The following is a 22,459-nucleotide window of genomic DNA, read 5'->3' as shown; positions in this document are numbered from 1 at the left end:
TGTCTAAACCAGTAGTTAACGGCAGGGACATGCCTCTTTGTATAATACCCTCTTTCCTTGCAAAGCTCTAGGGACATCCAGAACATAAGAAGGTGGAGAATACCAAGGAAAAGTAAAACAATTGGTTACATTCCTTCTTCCCTTCACTGAACGGAAGGCCTGAGCTAGGGATAAGGCTGAATTTCGAATGAGCTTTTGAGTGTGAGATTCTGTTAACTGGAACTAGTCTGAGCCCTTTAATCCTGATGTAGAAGTACAATTACAAAAATGAGACTTGAGAATTACTAGAATGTATGGGATCTTCCCAAGATCAGGTGTTGTGGAGGGAGATCCAATAGAACCTGGTTGTAAAGAAGTGGCTAGAGAGAAAAAAACAGGTTCTTTCCTTCTGGATTTCATTCATTCAATAAGCCAGTTTCATAATGAATGAATCACTGTGAAGAAATAAGCCATAATGAAATTTCAGTGCTCCTCTCTGTCTACATTAGCTCTTCCTTGCTCTTTTGGAGAACACTGTTCTCCTTCATAGGCCCTCTCTCAAATGGCAAATTCTTCCACAGCCTGTGTTGCACTGTTTCCTAGACTAAAAACAACGACTAACAAAAACCACCCACAAAAATCCACGGCACAGATTTTAAATGATCAAATATTTTTAAGTTTAATAATATGTTTCCCACAAAATTTGTGGACATTAAACTATATTAATTGTAACCTTTTTAAAAAGAATTAAAATCTACATTTTTGTGATGTACGAACACACACACACATTTCAGACATATGAAAGGTTTATCATAAGGGATCTATTTCTTTTTTAGATAAAGATTTTCTTTCTCCATGAATATTCTACTTTCTCTGTTGAATTCTGGTTGCCAACACCTGATACCAACTTGAGAAAAAGGGTATTTAATTTCAAGAATCTAGAGATGTCTCAGAACCCAAAGGCAGGGATAGAGCTGAGCTCTGAGGAAGTTTGAAAGCAGGAATGGCCAACTGCCCAAACTTTCTCTCCCTCTCCAGTGTTGGAGATATCTCTAGTGTCTCCCACCTAAACTAAGTTACTGTGGGGGGTTAGGTATGAGGGTAGAGGAGTGGGAATGGGATTGCTTTTCCTGTAGCCATTACTGAGAAGGAGTGTGTATTGTTCTTCAGGGCTGCCATAACAGAATACTGCAGACTGGGTGGTTTAAACAACAGAAATTTATTTCCTGACAGTTCTAGAGACTAGAAGTCTAAAATAAATTTCTGTGCCAGAAGGGTTGGTTTCTGGTGAGGCTTCTCTTCCTGGTTTACAGAAGGTCACCTTTTTTCTGTGTCCTCACAGGGTCTTTTCTCTGTGTGCACATCCCTGGTGTCCCTTCCTCTTCTTACAAGGACACTATTCATATTGGATTAAGTTCCCATTGAATGACCTCATTTAACCTTAATCACCTCTTTATTATGTCTCCAAATACAGTCACATTTTAAGGTAGTGGGAGTTAGGGCTTTGACATAGGAATTTGGTGTGGGGCATAATACAGTCCATAACATAGTTATTCAGATAAATTTAAAAATATTGTGATGGAGATTATTAGTCACCACCAATGACCATTATCCTCTCATTTACTATTAAATGGCTCCAATTTTATTAGGACCCTTGACAACCCAGCTGGAGACTGCATTTCCCAGCATTCCTTGTGGCTCCATGTGGACATGTGACTGAACTCTTAGCACTGGGATGGAACTGGAACCTGTGTGCCTCTCTATGCCATGTCTCTAAGAAAGATGAGCGTGGATTCCTTTGTCAGTGGAACTGACAAAGGAAAGATGAGTGTAGAATTGGAGAAGCCATCTAGAACCTAGAGGTGAAAGTCACATGTGGATGTGCTCTTCATTCTACCCACTTGTGCTGCCCAAGACAGCCTCACTGCAGGTCTGGACTGCTCAGCTCTGTTATGTGAGAGAGAAGTAAACCTCCATCTGTTGAAGCCACTTTGGATTCCTCTGATATAGCCTCTTAGAACATATATGGATGTCTGCAGCACAGAGCAATGGTACAGCTTTCTCTGATTTCCTTCCTGTGTGGACCTATTATGAGAGAACAGTGTGAAAGTTCCACTCTGCAACCTGGAGCAAAGCATCCATCAATGTGAGGCACCTGGATCAGCCTGTGCTACTGCAAAGCCTCTTAACTGGTCTCCTCGCTCTTACTCTTGCCTCCCACATTAGAGTGGGTTTTTTAAGATGTAAATTATATTAGGCCATTCCCTGCTTAAAGCCTTCTAGTGACCTCCCTTTGCAGTTGGAACAAGAGTCCAACTCCTCCCAGTGACCTGGGTTGCTATCATGATCCGCCTGCTCACCTCTCTGCACTGTCCCCTTTACTTCTAATCCAGCCCAGTTGCCTTCTGGCTGGTCCCCCAGTGCATCACACTGGTTCCCCACTGTGTCACCATTACACTTGGCCACACCACTTCCCCTGCTGAGATTAGTTTCCCTGAACAGATTGGCTTGTCCTCACCTTTCACATCCCAATGTCACCTCCAGTGGGGGGGTGGTGTGGGCTGCTCCCCCATTCTAAAATAACCCGCCCCTCATCCTTGTGGGGTACTTTCTCCTGTTGGTTTTCATCACAGCACATCATTCTGCAGTTATCTTGTTTACTTGTTTACCTGTTTATTCGGTTTCTCCTCCACTGAAATGGAAGCTGCGGTTAAATGGGATCCTTCTTAATGTGTTCCCCGCTTTTCCCTGGTGCTGAGTGGACAGTTCATCGTCCATGGTAGATACACAGTCAAAACTTGGATGAAGGTGTCTCCCTGACTGGCCACAACATCTTTGAAGCCCTCAATGCAGAGGTGGCTGTGCTGGAGCACAGCAGGGGCGGCCCTGGTGGAGTCCACACTGACCTGCCCTGCTGGCGGGCTGGTCTCTCAGGCTGCTAGGAGAGCTGCCCTTGGTCTTGGATACTTTTGTCTCTGTTTGGGTGTCCCCATGCTTGTCTCCACTGGCCACTTGTTAGGTGAGAGGACCCCGGGTGTCACCTGATGTTGGGAGAAAGGAACACTTCCTGCAGAGACCGGGCGAGCCTTTCCCCAGGGCAGCCACCACACCCAGCAGCCCCCTCTGCCTGCGTGGAGCAAGCCCTTCTGTTGAGACAGTTGTGAAGGTTACTCGGATTTGATCAGTGCATATGCTGTGCACCTGTGTAGAAATATCACACTGCACCTCTTAAATATACACCATCATTTCATGTCAATCAAAATTTTAATAAATGTATATTTTATCATGTCTAATATAGTTTAAATGTTCTCACCACCAAGGAACAATAAGTATGTGAAGGGATGGTATGTTAATTAACTTGATTTACTCATTCAACAGGGTCTACGTGTGCCACATCCCATTGTACCCCATAAACATATGCAATTATTAATTAAAAATAAAATTTAAAAACAACAAAAAATTTTGCTCCCCAGCCTTTCTCGGTGAGATAAAAAATGGACTCAGAAAGATGAAGAAAAACAAACAAACAAACAACAACAAAAAATTCCACACAGGTAGAATGTCTCTTCTGTAGCACAAAAGGACCAGGCTGGTCGCAAACTTCATGGCTCAGCGCAGTTTTTATTGGGAACAGAGTGATGCCTCTGATGGACCCGCTTTCCTGGTGGAAAATGAGCCCCTGGGCAAAGGGGGAGATTATATTTATATAGTTACACTGAGAGGTGACTTAATTAATGAGCATGTCAGGTTGGGCCTCAGGAATTTGGGATCGGTTTTCCTGGGCCAGATGGGGGTGTCAAGGGTCAGCAGTCAGTATCTGGGGTTTGTCTTTTCTGGACCAGATAAAGGATCTGGGGAAGGATTTGTCTTGGGGAGGATCAATGCTCTGGCCTCTTCCCAGAGGCTGTCAATCCAGACCTGATGGATTTCTCCTCTCCCGGGGCCTGTCTTGTCACTAGGAAAGAATGTATTGGGGAAAGGATCAATGTTATCATGTATTGCCTCTCCCTCATCCCCTGTCCCTAGGCCACACTACTTGGGGGTTTGTCATTCTCCGTATCCAATACCCTCCATCCATGTTTGGGCTATACTTTCAGGTGCCCCCAACAGATGTGCCGGTTTGTGAAGTTTGCCTTAATATATTTACAATTATTAAACACTGTGATGAGAATAAAGATTAGATTCCTTAATCATGTAACAGGTCAGGAAGAGTGGGACATGGCCAGGATGAGCTTTGATGAGGGAATCATCCACTTGGACGGCTGTAATGAAGTGCCATAGACTGAATGTCTTGTAAACAGAAGAAAGTCATTGCTCACGATTCTGGAGGCTGGCCTGAGATCAAGGTGCTGGCAGTCTTGGTGTCTAGCAAGGGCCATCTTTCCGGTTCATAGGCTTCCAGCTGTGTCTTCATATACTGGGGAGGAGGAAGGAGCTCTCTGGGTCTCTTTTATAAGGGCCCTAATCCCACTCCATAACCCAATCACTACCCCAAGCCCCACTTATTATCATTCCTTTGATGATTAGGGATTTCAACGTAAGAATTCTGACACAAACCTTCAGTCACGGCCAACAGGATGAGAAACCTAAGTTACTGATCAAGGAGGGCTGCGAGGATGAGCCCTGTCGAGAGCTGCTTGGACAACACTTGGCAGCGTGAGGGTCCTGGGCTTGTGGCTGGGAAGGCCCTTCAAAGGGGAAGCCTCGGTGGGTGCAAAGTTGGAAGGGCACCGTGAGCAGAGGGAGCATCGGTGGGCTTGGTGTGTTAGTCCCCCAGGCTGTTATGAAAATGACCACTACACAGTGGTTTACGACAACGGAAATGGACTTCTCACCATTCAGAAGCCCAGAGTCAGAAATCAAGTGTTGGCAGGATTTGTACTTCCTGGAGTTTCTGTGGGAGAAATCATCCCAGGCCTCTCCTGGCTTCTGTGGTTGCTGGCAGTCCTTGGTGGTGTGTGGCTTTGCCTCCATCTTCACCAGGTCTTCTCTGCAGTCTCTGTCCCTTCTCTTTTCCCATCTTTTACAAGGATACACTAGTTGGATTTAGGAGCCTCCTCAATCCTTTGTGACCACATCTTGATCCTGAGTTTAGTCACATCTGCAAAGACTCTATCTTCAATAAGGTCATATTTTGATGTTCCAGGTGGACATGAGTCTTTCTGGGGGAGGGGACCACTATCCAACCCACTACTCTGGGTTGGTGTGGCCGTCTCTGATGGCCTGGGGACTCTGCTGAATGTGGTAGGAGGGGAAAATAGTTTTCTTAGGGAGAGGGAAGAATCTGAAAGGGGCTGCTTGGGGAGTCAGAGGTACAAAGAAGAGTGAGAGCAGCAAAGAGACTAGAAAGAGTGGAAGTGAGAGAAAGTGAAAGGGTGGATAGAGGGCACAGGTGTAAATGGGGAGAGTGTGTGAATTTTAAAGAGAAAGCGAACACACACACACACACACACACACATGAATATTAAAAAAAGAGGAAATATTTTGATCTAGATTCTAGAAACTGACTTCCTTAGAAAGGAATGAGACTATAGGCAGTGAATGAAGCCTGAGGGGAATTTCTAAATACAGGGACTTTCTGAGGGTTTTACATTATAGTTTATGCAGATTATCAACATAGTCAAATCTAAATATGAGGTAGTTTTTATTTTTCTTTAGTCATTTCATCAATTTGATTCTGAAACTCTTGTCACCCCTGGGTAATATCTTGAGCATTTTTCACACCTCTCAGTCATCTTGAGGTATCAGTTCTGCAATCTAGTTGAACAGTTTTAATCCCAGCTCCATCTGAAGCTCATTCCCTTTTCCCATATCATAATCTAGTAGCCTAGACATAGCTCGACCTTGGCAAGGAGTAAGATAGCATGATTTTCCTGAGATACACACTTCCTGCCTCTCCTTCCCCCTGATTTAGGGCCTGCCCCCAGGTAGAGACCAGGGATAGAGGGTTAGAAAGCAGATTTATCCTCTTCTATAGTTGTGCTCATTAAGGTAAGTTTAAGAAGCAGAACAGGGCTGGGGTGTGGTGACTAACTTCTGTAATACCAGCAGTTCAAGAGGCTGAGCAAGGAGAATTTGCAAGTTCAAAGCCAGCCTTAGCAACTGAGCAAGGCTCTAAGCAACTCAGCAAGACCCTGTATCAAAATAAAAAGTAAAAAAGGCTGGGGATATGGCTCAGTTGATAGTTACCCTTGGGTTCAATCCCTGGTACCAAAAAAATAAAATAAAATAAAAGCAGCAACAGCAGCAGCAGATCAGGGAGATCCCAAATACTGGGGCTTAAATGGGACAGGACTTTGTTTCCTCTTAAATAATAGGACAAGTATAGTCAAGAGGTCTCTGATAGTGTATTAGTCTACTTTTTTGTTATATAACAAAATATACAAGATGTGTGTGTGTATGTACACACACACACACACACACACACACACACACACACACACACACACACATTGTCTATCTACCTAACAGTTTGGGGGGTTGGAAGTCCAAAGAGCATGGTGCTGGCTCTTGTGAAGATCTGCCTGGCTACATCACATCATGGTGGATGGCATCATGGTGGGACCATGTGAGAGAAAGAGAAATCATAGGGTGAAACAGAAAGCCAGAGAGATAGTAGGAAGGAGCTAGGCTTTTTGTTTTATAACAACCCTTTCTAAACAACTAACCAGGTTCCCACAAGAACTATTATCAGTTTCTTCCAAGGGCATGTTTTAAATTACCTAACCAACTTGCATTAGGCCCCACCTCTTAAAGCGCCCACCACTTCTCAACATTGTCACCCTTGGAGTCAAGCTTCCAACACATGAGACATTTGAGGGTCAAACTGCATCCAAATAATAGCAGATGGATAGCTATCCCTATTCCATAGTCATTCAAAGGTGGCCAGTTAGCTCTGTTTCCCACAGTTCTTGTCTTCTCCAGAGTTCTTGCCATCCTGTTTTATGTGGAGTTACAGGAACTAATGAAGTACTGCTGTGTCTTCTTTGAGAGCTGTGGATCAAGGGAAGCTGAGGTAGAGGTATATGATATCATAGTCACTATTGCTTTTTGACAAGGATTATGTAACAAGAACTGTCCAGTAGACACCATCCGTCTACTAATTTACTCTCCTGAACTCCAGGGGCTAGAGTGTAATGTTGTCTAAAACTGCTTTAGAAAGTGACCAACCTCAGAGGATCCTTTATCAACGTAAGCATCATCCTGAAGAAAGAGATGCCTGGACTCCTAGATCAGCCTTGTGAGTGACTCTACCGGCACTCCCCCTCCACTTGGCTTTAAAAGAGAAGATGTCAGCTCCTCCATGGACAGCATAAAAGGGGGCAGGCTTACCTTATAAACACCAATATCCCAGTGCTGCTACCCCCTCCCGAATCTGGCATTATGAGGTGGACTGGGGAATTTGAGGGCGGGATGATGGTGAGGATGGGGCCAGCTAGGTCAGCTGTTTCTTAGAATGCCCTGGAGAAGTGCCTGATTCCAATTCTTGGCAGTTTTCATAGAATGAGGGTATGTAACACTTCCTTGTTTTCAGTTTTGAACCCAAGCCATAGGAAAAGTTCCAATTGACACTCTGTTTCATAATCAGGAGAAGGGAAACAAAAACTCTTCACTGAATTACATGTTAGATGAGCAATCTAGAAAAAAATGTAAATTTGAGTTAAAAAATCAATAAAGGACATATTACCCATAGCAAGAGGAGAAAAAGTAGAGATTAATGGTATGGTTTATATTTTTGGTTCAGAAAGTCTACTTCATAGAATACATCCTAAGAAAATAATTGTTTATACATGTCCCAGAGAAACAATGCTGCTTATTGTAGTGTTGTTTCTAATATTGAAAACAGTTTAAATATTCAGCAATAGAAGACTGGTTAGATACATTGTATAATAAAATGTTTAAAATATATTATGGGGCTGGGGTTGTGGCTCAGTGGTAGAGTATTTGCCTAGCCTGTGTGAGGTACTGGGTTCAATCCTCAGCATCACATTAAAAAAATTAAATAAAGATACTGTGTCTATCTACAACTTAAAAAATTAAATAATATACATTATAAATAAAAAATATCATCCAACCAATAATAACAAAGTGTGGATGAATACTTACTGACATTAAAAGGTATTTGATATATTATGAATTGAGAAAAACAGATAAAAAGTAACATACAATAAATCCAATCCAATAAAATTATTCACTGAAAAAAAATAACATACATAGGGATTTTCAAGATTATGGATTTGAGAAGGTCACTTTCCTGGCTGCATGGTGGTGTTAAACCAAGAAAGCAGACAGGCAACTTCTCAGCAAGGTGGGTGGAAGAAAAAAAAAAAGGGACATAACTAGGAATTAGTTCTGTAAATTCAAAGCAGATCAGGGACTCAGCAGGTTGGAAATAATAAAATAAGGAAAAAATCCCCAGTACCACTGCCACCTATACTGCTGCTGCCTGCTGCAGTGGCCCTCCCTCACCCCTGCAAACAAAATGGAGAGATAAAGGAATTAAAAGGATCTTCATTTTTAGGAGACCTGAGGCATGTCTGGGTAGGGAGAGATCAGAGATCAAAGACACCACCCAACTAACCTGAAAGGTGCGCAGCACAGTATCATTGTGTGGGAAAGAAGCTGCGGCTCTTCCAGCTGCCCACGGAGGAGAGGAAGGAACCATTCTGCAGCTGTGTTGAGGGGACCGGCAGCTGGGGGAACTGTTTCCTGGCAAACCTGAGCTTGGCCCGAAATATAGGCCTGGCAAACTCACACCGCATGACGTAGAGTGCCTAAGTGACCAGGAGAAAATCAAACACAGAGAGGGGTTTACATGGGGGAATACAGGTCGTGGAAACCCACCAGGGTTCCCCACCTTCTCCTCCAGCCCAGCAGCGTGCAGAACTGTCTGGGAGAGATGCCCCAGCCAATAATTTGAAAGGGCTGGGGCAGGAGTGATTGAGTTTGGAGACTGAACCTGAGACCAGGAATCATGGGATCTGTGGGTACTGGAGGAGACTAAGGATTGGCTCCTCCACTGCATGAGAGGAAGATCCCTGGGGTGCAGTCTCCCAGTGTGGACCAGCAACTCCTGGAGGTGCACTGATTTAAAGTCTTCAGACCAACTGGCATTAAAGTGGCCTAAACTCTGCCCTCTAGGACCTCTGCTTATGGGATTTCCTCTCACACTCCAGCAACCCCACCTAACACTTGCTGAGAAGGGAAGCTGAGAATCTTTTGGCCTGAAATAGACAACAGAAACAAAACCTTTCACTGAAATCTTTTTTTTTAAAAAAAATGTTTTTCTTGTTTTCTTTGTTCAATTGTGACCTGAATAGTTAATTGACACTTATACATATTCATTTTTGTTTCTTTTTTCTCATTTATAGCATTTTTTTGGAGGAAGTTGTTTTTCATGGATCAGTTTTATGAGGACTAGGATGTTTGATATTTTGGTTGTTCTTATATCCTTTTATTTTAAAAAAATTTATGTTACACATTTTTTCTCTCTCACTTATATGTTTCCCTTGATTCTATTTATCTCTTTTCTTCTGCTGACAGCCAATCTCTATTCTCTCTTCCTTTAATTTTTTACTTCTATTTTCTCTTCTTCTTCCTCATAATCATCACATCCTCCATCACTTCTGTTCTCTCCTTGTTCACTGTTCAAAGTTGTAAACCCTTTTGCAAACTTACTGTGTGCAATAACTGATCACATCATTTCTTTTTATTGTGACATTTAACATTGTAGATGTCATAGTAGGAACTATTTGGTTTAATGCTATATAATGTCTGCATTGGTTGTTGTTATTATTAGTCTCCTCCTAAATGGTGAAGTACTGGAAACCTTCAGAGACATTATAAATCCACACGGTAGAAACTCTGTTGCCCCAGATCCATACTATTAGATGGGTAGACACATCTACAACATGAAAAAGCAAGGGAACAAATCACCCCAAACAAACCCAGATACTTCAATAACAGAATCTATCAATACCATAGTAGAAGAAATGCCAGAGAAGGAGTTTAGAATGTTCATAGTTAAACTGATCTGTGAGGTAAAGGACATGTAAGGAGTGAAATGAGAGAGAAAATACAGGAAGTGAAAGATCACTTCAGTAAAGAGAGATTCTGGGAAAAAAAATCAGGCCGAAATCCTTAAAATGAAGGAATCCATATATCAAATTAAAAATCCAATGGAAAGCATCACCAACACATTGGACCACTTGAAAGACAGGGTTTCAGGCAATGAAGAGAAAATATATAATCTTGAAAATAAACCATAAAGATGTTAAGAGACCATAAATAGAACTTTCAAAAAATATGGGGTAACATGAAAAGACTAAATATAAGATTTATCAGGATAAACAAAGGCGTGGAAATAAAAACTAAAGGAGTGCACATTTTTTTCCAGATATTTTGTAAGCAGAGTAGCTAGTAGCAAGAAATCAGCTGTGGTGGGAATAGTGACACCACAAATATCAGCAAATGCTACAAATCAGACTGGTTTTTGAACCAGTTTACTGGCACACAGCTGAATGGCATTAGTAATAGCAAATAAAAGGTGGACTTGCTTACATAAAAATGTATATATTTATTAGTTCAAAAGATCATGAAATGGAAAGGTGAACAATGGAGTGTATGTTTGCAAAATGTTTGACCAAAGGTCAATGTCAGTAACATAAGATAATGTAAAAACATAACTCCGATAGAAAAATAGGTAAAATGACATGAACAGGCATTAAAGATATATGAATTGCCAACAAATATAAAAAAATGTCCAATAACACTTATAGTGGAGCAAAAATGAAACAATGATGAGATCATGCTGTACATCAACGAAATTGCCAGATGCCTAAAATGCTCTTTTCGGGGTGGGTGTGTGTAATGCGTGCTCTGATGCTCCTGGAGAGCAGGTGCACTGCAACACACTTTATGGAAAGTACTTTGGTTGATATGCATCAAGAACATAAAAATGTCCATGTTTTTTAATCTGGTTATTTCTTTCTAGGATTTTTTCTTAAGATAATAGTAAAAAAATCCAGACCCAGACTCTATAAAAGTGCTTGTTAACATTTTGTGAAACTGAAAGAGCAAATCCCCACCCTCCTCCTGCTCTCAGGACATGGTTGGAAATGGCCTGTCTTGACCTGAGATTTACTCAGGTATTGACATTCTAGTGTCAATTTCAAAAAATTTGGCCAGAAAGTGTTAGGTCGGTCGTTAAGGGAAAATTCATTAAAATGTAAAAGTCTGAACAATGCCATTTTTCATTCCCCCGAGATTTATGGGACACGATTTGAAGTTTGACACACTGAGGCTCAGGTGGGTTAGAGAAATTGTGGAATTACACGGAGAAAGTAGGGAGAAAAGAAAGGTGCTATATTTGAATAGGGGTAGTGTCCCCCCAAGGTCATGTGTGGAGGACTCACTCCTTAGGGTGGTACATTTGGGAGGTGTTATGGATCTTTAGAAGGTGGGGCCTAGTGGGAGGTCCGTGGGTCATTGGAAGTGTGTCTTTGAAGTGGATTGTGGCAAATTGGCCTCTTCCTCTTTCTTTCTTTTCTGGCTCATGAGGTTAGCATTTTTGCTCCACCATACACTCACCGTCCTTGCCATCTGGCACACCACCAGAGGTCCAAAGCAAAGAGTCTGCCTGGTTTTGGACTGGAATCTCCAGAACTGGGAGCCAAAGTAAATCTTTTGTCTTTGCAAGTTAATTATCTCAGGTATTTCGCTATAATGGTTGAAAACTGAATATCAAAAGGAAAGGAATATGCTATTGCTGCTCTGCACATGATGGGAACAGTAACCCCACTGTGAGAAGAACCTCACAAATTATGATACTGTGCTTATTGATTAAGAAACCATATTCTCCACACCTTCATGACAAAAGTGCAATGGAGACTTAGAGAAGCTGCTTTTACTAAAAGCACTGACTCTACTTAGGTCTGCAGATGCCCAATGGATGACTGAAAGCAGAATAAAGCTTGGCATCTGTGCCTTCATTTTGTATCATTTTAGGTACATGCATGGTGTTGCAAGTTTATAGTCCCAGCTCCTTGGGAGGCTAAGGCAGGAGAATTGCAAGTTCAAGTCTAGCCTAGGCAACTCAGAGAAGACCCTGTCTCAAGGATCGGGATACAGCGTGGTGTTGTGATCCCTGGATCAAAGAAGATGCTCAACATCATATTGATCAGGGAAATGCAAGTCAGAATCATAATGAGATACCACTTCATACTTGATAGGATGGCTATAATACAAGAGAGATGACAAGAAAATAGCAGCAAGGTTGTGGAGAAATTGGAACCCTTACATACTGCTGGTGGGAAGGTAAAATGGCACAGCTGTTTTCAAATGTTCTGGCAATTCCTCATATGGCTAACTGTAGAATTCCCAATTTATGCATTGGTTCCCCTTCTAGGTATATGCCTGAGAAAATATGTCAATGAAAAAACTTGTACATAAATGTTTATAGCAGCATTACTCATAAAAACCATAGTGTTCATCAACTGAGGAATGGGTAAATAAAATATGGCATATCTACACAACTGAAAATTATTTGGTAATAAAGAAGGTGAAATGCCGGTGCATGTTACAACATGGATGAACCATGAAAACCCAATGTTATGTGAAAGAAGCTTATCATAAAGTCCACATGTTGTATGCTTCCCAGTATAGAAAATATCCAGAATAGACAAATCTATAGAGATTAGTACCATCTATGGAGTAGAGGAGTGGTTTCTAAGGACTGGGGTGTGGGGGGGAGTAGAGGGTGAGGGCAGAGGGATGTAGTACTGTTTACTAAGGTGATGAGAATGTTCTAAATTGATTGTGGGGATGGTTGCACAACTCTGTGATTACACCTAAAGCTATTCAGTTTTACACCTATAAGTTGGTAAATTTTTTATAGTATGTGAATATATTTCAATAAAGCTAAAAAACCCTAACTATAATTTACATCTAATTGGCAGACTGTTTATACTACCCTGGATCCTAAAAGAAATGTCTTGGTATGGGATAGGAGTGGTCAGAGAAATTGCTGGAGAAAGAAGTATGGGGTTGCCTAGACTATAAGTAGGAAGTCTTCATTTCAAACGAGCTCTTCAGGCTGCTGTTAGCTGGACTTGGACTTGGACTTGGACTTTGTGCATGGCTGTGATACCTCCACTAGACTTGTGCTATCCAAGATGGAAGCCTTTAGTCACAGGGGATCGTGGTGAACCTGAAATGCAGGTAACCCAATTGAGATATGTTGAATACCCACTGACTTTTGAAGACCTAGAATTAAAAAAAAAATCTCATTAGAGTAATGTTTTGTATTGATCACATGTTTAAAAAATATGTTGGTTATATTGGGTTAAATGAAATATGAAAAAGTTTAGAAAGAAGCCATATTCTGTGAGAATGAGAGCTTTCCTGGGGGTGTGGCTGTCTGATCACGGATATGCATGATCACAGTGTGCGTCTGCTCAAGGATAGGAGAGGACAAGGAGACAGGTGGGCAGCCCTGAGTGCTGGAGGACTTGAGGGGAGAGGCAAGACCTGGGAGTGCTGAGGAGTTTCACCTGACGTCCAACTTGCTTCCTCTCTAGCCCTGGGTTCAGAGTCAGGGTGAGCCAGGTCCGGAATTCTTAATCAAACACTGTCCTTGTCTCCAGTGACAGATTTAAGTGAAGAAATGGTGCATGAGCAGGAGGGAGATTCATTCTTTTAGTTTCTGAAATAAATTTGTAAACCATTTTTTTTTCCTGTTAAATTCTAAGATAAAGAGGGGTGCAGAGGGAGAGAGACTGTATTATAAATCAAAAAGAAGCCCACAGTCCTTACTTTAGGGACTCGAACCTGGTTCTCTGTGTGGCAGAAAGGCTGATTCCAGGGGAAAGCTGTGGAGGGAGATAAAGAAGGCGTCCTGTCCTCCCACATCAGACCTTGACTGGACGCCAGGTGCAGAGGCAGATGGTTGGCATCCTCAGCTTTATTGCCCATGTGTGGTTTTGCCATTTTTATGTTGTTGGTTTAAAAGACAAGAGTGGAGCCATCAGAATGCCTCACTTGAGATTGCTGACACAACAACCCCAAGGAAGTATCCTGGCCCTTATCTAAAAAAAGAGAGTCTTAGTATGCTTTTGACACAGTGTTTAAAAATCATGTTTTTCAAAAAGCTGGGAAATATCAATGGAAAAAAATCAGCAGCAATTTGGATCTAAAAACCAATTGGTCAAAAAAAAAAAAAATGATTGGGCTGGGGTTGTGGCTCAGTGGTAAATGCTTGCCTAGCCGGTGTGAGGCCCTGGGTTCAAACCTCAGCACCACATACAAAAAATAAACAAATATAATAAAGGCATGCTGTCCATCTACAACTACAAATTTTTAAAAAACATGATTATCATCCATTTCATAGCACATAAATTAGCTTCCCTCTTTATGGATGTATTGCAGTAATACTTTAATCTTAACCCTTGCTCTTTCTGCTGTCAGTCACTGAGGTAGTGTGCTGCGCCCCTCCCCTGACTCAGGCAATGGCAAGGCCCTACTGAGGTGGATGGCGCAAGGCGTCCATCCTCTGGAGGAGTACAGTATATTTCTGGGAATGGGCTGGTTTGTCTTTGTATTCCTTTAATAAGTATAGTTGCAACTTCTCATATGACCATTAAGTATGAAGGAAAAAAACATGACTTTCCCAATTAATGCAACTACTTCTAAAGAATAGATATGTTTGCTCTAAATGCAATGATTCAGCTGTGGAGCGTAAATTGTTAATTTCTAATCAAAAACTCCCCGTATTCCTGTCAAGGAAGGTTTTGAGAAATTAAATTAAAATCTAGAGAAGAAGAATTAATGTTAAGAAGACAGATTAGTGCTTAGTACTGGGCAACTTGTTCTTGTTTCTGTGCACAATGGTTTGTTCTCTTGCTCTTGTTTGATTAAAATTAGTAGCCTCTCTTTTCAAGTTAACCACTTGCTGTAATCATGGCACCGGTTCCAGTCAGTAAGTCAAGAAAGAATAGTAAAGGTATAGGCCAATAGTCTGGGACATTTCTAACTATTATTAAAAGCTAACTAAGCAGAAACAGCTCAAAGCCAAACGCAAACTGAAAGTAAAAATGCTTGCTTATGCATAAGCCAAGATACATTCTTCTATTCTAATTGTAGCTATGTAATACTTTGTTTCTTTGAATAATGATTTCTGTTTTGTAACCACAAAGTACTGTGAGCCTGCCAAAATGAAAAGTATATATGATTAACTTCACAAGCAAAGATTGGGATTCAGCACCTTCACTTTGGAGTCTATGTTGTTTCTCCACCCCCCCTTTTGCCGACTCCTCACCATCCGTTTTCGTCTCCTGAGACCCCCTGTTGGAGCTGGACTCCGACAGTAGTGCATTGATCAAAAAGCCAGAGGAAGCTAGATGTGGTGGTGCATGCCTGTAATCCCAGCTGCTTGGGAGACTGAGGCAGGAAGATTGCAAGTTTGAAGGCAGCCTCAACAATTTAGCAAGACCCTGTTTCAAAGTTAATATAAAAAGGGCTGGAGATGTAGCTCAGTGCTAGAGAGCCCCTGGGTTTCATCCCCCATACCTCCAAAACAAACCAAAAAGCTAGAAGAAGAGCAAAGCAGCTGAAACACACCCAGACCCACACCCCTGCGTCTCCCAGCACACCACTGGAATAGGCTAACTAAGGTAACTTTGGACATTCCTACCAAAGGGTAAGTCCAAGGCCAGCTCTGCAAATCAGTTCAGTTTGTATGTCTAACTTGGGGAACTTTTGTAACCAGGTTGCTTCTGGGAGTTGGATTATTATTTTTATTTATTTATTTTATTTTATTTTTTTATTGGTTGTTCACAACATTACAAAGCTCTTGACATATCATATTTCATACATTAGATTGAAGTGGGTTATGAACTCCCAATTTTACCCCAAATGCAGATTGCAGAATCACGTCGATTACACATCCACAATTTTACATAATGCCCTATAAGTAACCGTTGTATTCTGCTACCTTTCCTATCCCCTACTATCCCCCCTTCCCTTCCCTCCCATCTTCTCTCTCTACCCCGTCTACTGTAATTCATTTCTCTCCTTGTTTATTTTCCCATTCCCCTCACAACCTCTTATATGTAATTTTGTATAGCAATGAGGGTCTCCCTTCATTTCCATGCAATTTCCCTTTTCTCTCCCTTTCCCTCCCATCTCATGTCTCTGTTTAATGTTAATCTTTTCTTCCTGCTCTTCCTCCCTGCTCTGTTCATAGTTGCTCTCATTATATCAAAGAAGACATTTGGTATTTGTTTTTTAGGGATTGGCTAGCTTCACTAAGCATAATCTGCTCTAGTGCCATCCATTTCCCTGCAAATTCCATGATTTTGTCATTTTTTAGTGCTGCGTAATATTCCATGGTGTATAAATGCCACATTTTTTTATCCATTCATCTATTGAAGGGCATCTGGGTTGGTTCCACAGTCTAGCTATAGTGAATTGTGCTGCTATGAACATCGATGTGGTAGTATCCCTGTAGCATGCTCTTTTAAGGTCTTCAGGGAATAGTCCGAGAAGGGCAATAGCAGGGTCAAATGGTGGTTCCATTCCTAGCTTTCCCAGGAATCTCCAAACTGCTTTCCAAATTGGCCGCACCAATTTGCAGTCCCACCAGCAATGTACAAGTGTACCCTTTTCTCCACATCCTCGCCAGCACTTGTTGTTGTTTGACTTCATAGTGGCTGCCAATCTTACTGGAGTGAGATGGTATCTTAGGGTGGTTTTGATTTGCATTTCTCTGACTGCTAGAGATGGTGAGCATTTTTTTCATGTACTTGTTGATTGATTGTATATCCTCCTCTGAGAAGTGTCTGTTCAGGTCCTTGGCCCATTTGGTGATTGGGTTATTTGTTTTCTTATTGTCTAATTTTTTGAGTTCTTTGTATACTCTGGATATTAGGGCTCTATCTGAAGTGTGAGGAGTAAAAATTTGTTCCCAGGATGTAGGCTCCCTATTTACCTCTCTTATTGTTTCTCTTGCTGAGAAAAAACTTTTTAGTTTAAGTAAGTCCCATTTGTTGATTCTTGTTTTTAACTCTTGTGCTATGGGTGTCCTACTAAGGAATTTGGAGCCCGACCCCACAATACGTAGATCGGAGCCTACTTTTTCTTCTATCAGACGCAGAGTCTCTGATTTGATATCAAGCTCCTTGATCCATTTTGAGTTAACTTTTGTGCATGGAGAGAGAAAGGGATTCAGTTTCATTTTGTTGCATATGGATTTCCAGTTTTCCCAACACCATTTGTTGAAGATGCTATCCTTCCTCTATTGCATGCTTTTAGCCCCTTTATCAAATATAAGATAGTTGTAACTTTGTGGATTAGTCTCTGTGTCCTCTATTCTATACCATTGGTCCACCCGCCTGTTTTGGTACCAGTACCATGCTGTTTTTGTCACTATTGCTCTGTAATATATCGCTATACCGCCTGATTCACACTTCCTGCTTAGAATTGCTTTTGCTATTCTGGGTCTTTTATTTTTCCATATGAATTTCATGATTGCTTTATCTATTTCTACAAGATATGCCATTGGGATTTTGACTGGCATTGCATTAAACCTATAGAGAACTTTTGGTAATATCGCCATTTTGATAATGTTAGTTCTGCCTATCCATGAACAGGGTATATTTTTCCATCTTCTAAGATCTTCTTCTACTTCTCTCTTTAGGGTTCTGTAGTTTTCATTGTATAAATCTTTCACCTCTTTTGTTAGGTTGATTCCCAAGTATTTTATTTTTTTTGAGGATATTGTGAATGGAGTGTTTTTCCTCATTTCCGTTTCAGAAGTTTTGTCGCTGATATACAGAAATGCCTTTGATTTATGCGTGTTGATTTTATATCCTGCCACTTTGCTGAATTCATTTATTAGTTCTAGTAGTTTCTTTGTAGACCTTATTGGGTCTTCTAGGTATAGAATCATGTCATCTGCAAATAGTGATAATTTAAGTTCTTCTTTTCCTATTTTTATGCCTTTAATTTCTTTCGTCTGTCTAATTGCTCTGGCCAGTGTTTCCAGAACTATATTGAATAGAAGTGGTGATAGGGGGCATCCCTGTCTTGTTCCAGATTTTAGAGGGAATGCCTTCAACTTTTGTCCATTCAGAATGATGCTAGCCTGAGGCTTAGCATAGATAGCTTTTACAATGTCAAGGTAAGTTCCTGTTATCCCTAGTTTTTCTAATGTTTTGAACATAAAGGGATGCTGTACTTTGTCGAATGCTTTCTCTGCGTCCATCGAGATGATCATATGGTTCTTATCTTTAAGTCTATTGATGTGGTGAATAACATTTATTGATTTTCGTATATTGAACCATCCTTGCATCCCAGGGATGAATCCTACTTGTTCATGGTGCACAATTTTTTTGATGTGTTTTTGTATTCGATTCGCCAGAATTTTATTGAGGATTTTTGCATCTAGGTTCATTAGAGATATTGGTCAGTAGTTTTCTTTCTTTGAGGTGTCTTTGCCTGGTTTCGGAATCAGGGTGATGTTGGCCTCATAGAATGAATTTGGAAGAGCTCCCTCTTTTTCTATTTCATGAAATAACTTGAAAAGTATTCGTATTAATTCTTCTTTAAAGGTTTTGTAAAACTCTGCTGTATACCCATCTGGTCCTGGGCTTTTCTTGGTTGGTAGTCTTTTGATGGCTTCTTCAATTTCATCCATTGATATTGGTCTGTTCAAATTGTGTGTATCCTCCTGACTCAGTCTGGGCAAATCATATGATAAGAAATTTATCCATGTCTTCACTATCTTCTATTTTATTGGAATATAGGTTTTCAAGATAATTTCTAATTGTCTTCTGTATTTCTGTAGCATCTGTTGTGATATTGCCTTTTTCATCCCATATGTTAGTAATTTGAGTTCTCTCTCTTCTTCTCTTCGTTAGCATGGCTAAAGGTCTGTCGATCTTATTTATTTTTTCGAAGAACCAACTTTTAGTTTTGTTAATTTTTTCAATAATTTCCTTTGTTTCCATTTCATTGATTTCCGCTCTGATTTTAATTATTTCTTGCCTTCTGCTACATTTGCTGTTGTTTTGCTCTTCCTTTTCTAGGGCTTTGAGATGAAGTGTGAGCTCATTTATTTGTTGGTTTTTTTCTTTTTTTGAGGAATGACCTCCAGGCGATGAATTTTCCTCTTAAAACTGCTTTCATTGTGTCCCATAGATTCCGATATGTTGTGTCTGTATTTTCATTTATCTCTAAGAATTTTTTGATTTCCTCCTTTATGTCTTCTGTAACCCATTGATCATTCAGTAACATATTGTTCATTTTCCATGTGATGTAGGATTTTTCCTTCCTTCTTTTATCATTGATTTCCAGTTTCATTCCATTATGATCAGATAAAATGCAAGGTATTATCTCCACCCCTTTATATTTACTGAGGGTTGCCCTATGGCATAATATATGGTCTATTTTTGAGAAGGATCCATGTGCTGCTGAGAAAAAAGTATATCCATTTGATGATGGTTGATATATTCTATATATGTCAGTTAAGTCTAGGTTATTGATTGTGGTATTGAGTTCTATAGTTTCTTTATTCAACTTTTGTTTGGAGGATCTGTCCAATGGTGAGAGAAGTGTGTTGAAGTCACCCATAATTATTGTGTTGTGGTCTATTTGATTCTTGAACTTGAGGAGAATTTGTTTTATGAATGTCGCAGCACCATTATTTGGTGCATAAATATTGATAATTGTTATGTCTTGTTGGTGAATGGTTCCTTTTAACAGTATATAATGTCCTTCCTTATCCCTTTTGATTAACTTAGTCTTGAAGTCGATTTTATTCGATATGAGGATGGCCACCCCTGCTTGCTTACGAGGACCGTGTGCGTGGTATATTTTTTTCCATCCTTTCACCTTCAGCCTGTGTATGTCTTTTCCAATCAGATGTGTCTCCTGGAGGCAGCATATTGTTGGATTTGTTTTTTTAATCCATGATACCAGCCTATGTTGCTTTATTGGAGAGTTTAAGCCATTAACATTCAGAGTTACTATTGATATATGGTTTGTACTTCCATCCATGTTTGATTATTTATCCTTTTTTAAAAAAATTTAGTTTGTTTCTTCATGATTATCTTTCCCCTCATCCTCTGTCTTTACCGAGGCACTTCCCACTGATGGTTTTGGTTATTGTTTTTCATTTCTTCCTCGTGTAGTGTTTTGCTCAAAATGCTTTGCAATGCTGGTTTTCTGGCTGCAAATTCTTTTAACTTTTGTTTATCATGAAAGATTTTTATTTCGTTGTCATACCTGAAGCTTAATTTTGCTGGATACAGAATTCTTGGTTGACATCCATTGTCTTTCAGTTTTTGAAATACATTGTTCCATGACTTTCTTGTTTTCAGTGTCTGTAATGAAAAATCCATTGTTAACCTTATTGGTTTACTCCTGAATATAATCTGTCTCCTTTCTCTTGTAGCTTTTAATATTTTCTCTTTGTTCTGTATATTGGATATCTTCATAACAATGTGTCTTGGCGTTGGTCTACTGTGATTTTGTGTGCTCAGTGTCCTGTATGCATCTTTAATTTGTATATCTGTTTCCTTTTTTATTTCTGGAAAGTTTTCTGTAATTATTTCATTCAGCAGGTTACTCATTCCCTTGGTTTGAATCTCTGTACCTTCTTCTATCCCGATGACTTGTAAGTTTGGTTTTTTTTATGTTATCCCATAACTCTTGGATGTTTTTCTCGTGAGTTTTACCAGCATTTCTGAGTTGGCTAGACTCTTTTCAAGATTCCGCCATGTTGGAATCCCTGGGAGTTGGATTATTTACGTCCTTCTGCACCAGCTGAGATAAGGGAAGGGATGTGGGAGGAAGAATCTTTGCTGGTGCTCATGGCCTGCTCATCAGTGCTGTTCCCAGGGATTTTGAATACGTTCTCTGAGAGCTGTGTGGCTGTGCGGCCCCAGCTGCAAGGGTGTCTGGGGCAAGAGGTGTATCACTCTCCAGGGTTCATCCCAAGGCAGCTCCCTTGATAACATGTGTCACTGGAATGATAATGATAAATGGCATCTGAGCCACCTGGGTTGATAACTAGTGCAACAGGCACAACCTAAGACAATGTCTAGCACTTCACTGAGAAAAATACATACTCCATGAAGGAAAAACAGAGAAGGAAACAACTCCATTCCTCAGAACCTCCCAGGGCTCCGTGCCTTTGGCTCTCTCCAGTTAGAACCCTGACTGCTTGCAATGATCTCCAAGGCCCAGTGTGATCTTGGCTTCCTCTAACCTTTGGTCCCGTTGACGGTGCTAATGTGATCTCCTTGCTCTTCTTGAGACAAGCCAACTTCAATTCCATCTCAGGACCTTTGCCAGAAATGCCCCACCCCCAGGTTTTTCCACAGTGAATCATTCACTTGATTCTGATTTTTACCCCAGAGTCATCTCAAAAAGGCCTTCTCCAATGAGCCAATCAAAAATATCCCACTAAGCACCATCTCATACTTACAATTCACACTGCTTCAGTTTTCTACGTTGCACTTATCACTACATGAAATCAAGGTTAGTCATTTCTTTCTTTATTTTCTGTCTCCCCATCAGATAGATAATTAGCTCCTTGAGAAATAGGACTTTGTCTTGTTCACTGCTCTGTCTCTAGTTCCTAAAGCATGGCCAATAGGTAAAAAAAAAAAAATAGATTAATGAATAGATCTTCTTTTTTTTTGTCTTTTAAAAAAATTGTTCTTTTTGGATATACATGACAGTAGGGTGTATTTCAACATATTCTACACATATGGAGTACACCTTACTCGAATTAGGATCCCATTCTTGTGGTTGTACATGTTGTGGAGCTCTATTGGTTGTGTATTCATATATGAACATAGGAAACTTATGTCTAATTCCTTCTACTGTCTTTCCTATTTCCATCCCCCTCCCTTCCCTTCATTCCCTTTTGTTAATCCAGTGAATTTTTACTCTTCCTATCCCTGCCTTTATTATGTGTTAGCATCCAAATATTAGAGAGAACATTCGGACTTTGGAGTTTCGGAATTGACTTATTTCACTTAGCATGATATTCTCTAGCTCCATCCATATGCCAAATGCTATAATTGTATTCTTTATTATTGCTGAGTAATATTCCATCATATATATGTCACATTTTTCTTTATCCATTCATCTGTTGAAGGGCATCTAGGTTGGTTCCATAGCTTAGCTATTGTAAATTGAGCTGCTATAAACACTGATGTGGCTATGTCACTGTATTATGCTATAGTCCTTTGGGCATATACCAAGGAGTGGGATAACTGATTCAAATGGTGGTTCCATTCCAGGTGTCCTGAGGAATCTCCAGACTGCTTTCCGAGTGGTTGCACCAATTTGCAGTCCCACCAGCAATGTATGAGTGTACCTTTCCCCCCACAACCTTGCCGATATTTATTGTTACTTGTATTCTTGATAATTGCTATTCTGACTGGAGTGAGATAAAATCTCTGTGTAGTTTTAA

The 22,459-nt window shown here is 40.5% G+C and overlaps 1 protein-coding gene across 3 annotated transcripts in view; it reads left to right on the top strand.

Annotated features, from left to right (window-relative positions):
• Positions 1-22,459, top strand: part of TLR1 (toll like receptor 1) — a 49,751-nt gene that overhangs the window by 22,948 nt on the left and 4,344 nt on the right. Inside the window, exon 1 of one of the 3 annotated variants that reach the window (XM_081303217.1) lies at positions 15,636-15,673. The exons of the other annotated variants lie outside the window; for them this stretch is intronic. The gene's annotated coding sequence lies outside the window, so the exon portion shown is untranslated. Of the gene's footprint in view, positions 1-15,635; positions 15,674-22,459 lie in introns of those variants that run through there. 3 annotated transcript variants of the gene reach the window in all.

The sequence above is a fragment of the Spermophilus citellus genome, assembly GCF_964194105.1.
Source record: "Spermophilus citellus genome assembly, chromosome: 8".
NCBI lineage: Eukaryota > Metazoa > Chordata > Mammalia > Rodentia > Sciuridae > Spermophilus > Spermophilus citellus.
This window is presented reverse-complemented; position numbering and strand designations above follow the sequence as displayed.